The following is a 2937-nucleotide window of genomic DNA, read 5'->3' as shown; positions in this document are numbered from 1 at the left end:
TTCTAAGAGCACAGTGAGAGGTGGGAAGCTGTGTGTTTCCGGTGTGGCCAGCACAGCACGGTATCAAAATTTTGGAAATTTGCCAATCTCTTAGTGGGAAATGGCATCTCAGTGGCGTTCTCTTGATTTGCTTAAGAACTGCCTTTTCTTTTTCTATAATCTGTCTGTGCTAGGTGCCTGCCCCTCCTGTTTTTGTCCCCACATTTTTATGTCTGTGTACCCTTTATAAATTAGAAAGCTACATAGTTTTTCTGTGGAGTTGTTACAAATTTTATTTCTCTTTGTCCCTTCCTTCCTTTCTTGTGGTACCAGGGATCCAACCCAGGAACCCAGGGACTCATGCCTCATGCATGCTAGGCAAACACTGAACCACTGAGCTACATCCCCAGCCACAATGTTTGTTTGTCTCTTTCTTTTTTGTACATGGATTTGAACTCAGGGCCTTCACCTTGGGGTACTCCACCACGTCTTTTTTTGTGATGGTTTTTTTTTTTCAAGACAGGGTCTCAAGAACTTTTTCCCAGGGCTGGCTTTGAACCACCTTCCTCCTGAGCTCAGCCTCCCGAGTAGCTAGGATAACAGACGTGAGCCCCTGGCGTCTGTAATTTTATTTTATTTTTTTTGGTGGGACTGGGGTTTGAATTCAGGGCTTTCATCTCACAAAGCAGGCGCTCTTATCACTTGAGCCATACCTCCAGGGCAACGATATTTTTTCTTGAGGGGTTTTTGCCATTGCTCATCTGTGTACATTCTTTTGTGTGTGTGTGTGTGTGTGTGTGTGTGTGTGTGTGTGTGTGTGTGTGTATTTGTATACCATATTTTTATTTTAAATTTTTTTATTAGGAAATATTCATTATATTCAATATATTATATTATATTGATCATCAGAATTATCATAGTGACAGTTCTGATTAGTTATTTCCCCTGGCTGGTTTGAAACTCAATCTTCCTGATCTCTGCCTCCTGTGTAGCTAAGATTATAGGCATGAGGCACTGCTCTTTTCTTTCACCTTCCTTCCTTCCTTCCTTCCTTCCTTCCTTCCTTCCTTCCTTCCTTCCTTCCTTCCTCCCTCCCTCCCTTCCTTCCTCCCTCTTCCTCTGTCTCTCCATCTCTCTCTCTCTACTTATACCCTTCTCCTTCCTCTAACTCTGTCTTGTCCCTAGAGTCAAGTTGACTCTACTCTGTCTTCCCCTCAGACCCCATGTACCTATTGCCATAGTCCTCTTGAATGTTTTATTCAAGCTGGCCTCACCATCTTCAAGTGTCATTAAGTTTTTCTTCCTTTTTCAAATTTAACAGTTACATTTGAAAGGTAAGGGTAACTGAGCCCTGAGCCCTTCCACCCCCTGTAGTCCTGGCAAGCCAGAGCATGGGTGAGGTGAGCCCGTGGGGGCTTGCAAATGTCATTTCTTTCTTTTAACACTGTCACATAAGAAAATGTTCCACAATATTGATATCTTTGTTGTCAGTCAACTGTATCAATTAAATCTCAGGTACAAAAATCATGAGGCCACAGCAAGGTACTGGTGGCTCACAGCCTGTAATTGTAACTACTCGGGAGGCAGAGATCAGGAGGATTGTGGTTCAAAGCCAGCCCGGGCAAATAGTTTACAAGACTCTATCTTGAAAAGAAATAAAAATAAAAAGGGCTGGTGGAATGCATTGCTCAAGTGGGCTCAAGGTGTAGGCCCAGTACCAAAAAAAGAAAAAAGAAAAAAAAAAGCCCATATTTTTGCCCAGCTTGGAATGTTCGCAGCTTCTGGCCCAAACCTGCTTGGTGGTGTCTTTCCTCTCAGGCATCACACAAGCTCTTATGTGCACAGTGGATGGAAAGCTCCAAAACCTCAAACCGAAATAAAATGTTCACTGAGTTGACAAGACTATCTCAGAGAGTAAAAAACTCCAAGAAGGGAGAGTGTGAAAACACAGTATAGCACAAACTCATTGAGTGAACTAGAGGCACCGCATTAAAAACACGTAGGAAGGACCACATGTAAAATAAGCAACAGAAAACCCTAAAGAAAAAACAAAACAACTCAGAAAAGGCGCAGCAGGCAGCCAAGCAAAAGACGCATGCCAACCACACTGACTTTTAACCATTCTTAAACCCCCCGCAGGGGTGCACCACTCCTGGAGGTACTGCAATACCAGGTCGATGCGTGGAGTGGACGGAGCAAGCCCCTATTCCATCTCCCTGTTCCAAAAACCCATTTAATATATTGTCCTCGGATAGAGGACGTATCAGATATTAAACTGATAAGAACAGATACTACACTTGATCTTAGCCAAAAGGCCGAGAAGCGATACTGATGCTGCCGTGCTCGCCGCTGCCACTGTCCAGTCCTTCACGTTCAACTCACGGTGAAAACCCGAACGCTTAGTCCTGATTTCCTTTCCTGGGCTTCCTTCACAGCCACGCGGACATCTTCAGATTCCCGTGCAGACTTCTTCCCCTCCCCAGTGTCACCAGAACTTTCACATCCGCAGTGGTCCGCTTCCCCGCCCGGCCCCCAGAGGAGCCAGGTCTCATTTGCGTGCCCCGCCCCACCCCGAGAGGCGTGGCCATCGCGGGCGGACTCCACCCTCCGGGCTGCGCAACCCGGTGAGAGACTAGGCGAGGAGGATTGCGTTGCGCGGCAGCAGGGCCCGCGGGAGGGCGCCGTTGGCGGCTAGCGGGCCAGGTTTTCCCGAAGGAAGACAAGGTGGCAAGATACACTCCCAAGGAAAGTCCAGCCTGGCCGGGCGCCGTTTGGCTCTCGCCTGTCAACCTAGCTACTCAAGAGGCAGAGATCAGGAGGATCGGGGTTCAAAGCCAGCCCGGGCAAATAGTTCGCGACACCCTACCTCGAAAAAAACTCGTCACAAAAAAGGGCTGCTGGAGTGGCTCAAGGTGGAAGCACTGAGTTCCAACCCCAGTTCGGAAAAAAAAAAAAAAA

The 2937-nt window shown here is 47.0% G+C and overlaps 1 non-coding gene across 1 annotated transcript; it reads right to left on the bottom strand.

Annotated features, from left to right (window-relative positions):
• Nucleotides 1-2115: 2115 nt before the first annotated feature.
• LOC141414183 (U2 spliceosomal RNA) lies at nucleotides 2116-2306 on the bottom strand. Its single transcript, XR_012439262.1, has one exon. It is a non-coding gene; the product is annotated as a U2 spliceosomal RNA (small nuclear RNA).
• Between the last annotated feature and the right edge of the window lie 631 nt (nucleotides 2307-2937).

This window comes from Castor canadensis, chromosome 11 (assembly GCF_047511655.1).
Source record: "Castor canadensis chromosome 11, mCasCan1.hap1v2, whole genome shotgun sequence".
NCBI lineage: Eukaryota > Metazoa > Chordata > Mammalia > Rodentia > Castoridae > Castor > Castor canadensis.
Note: the sequence above shows the minus strand (reverse complement) of the source record. Positions and strands in the feature narration are given on the sequence as shown.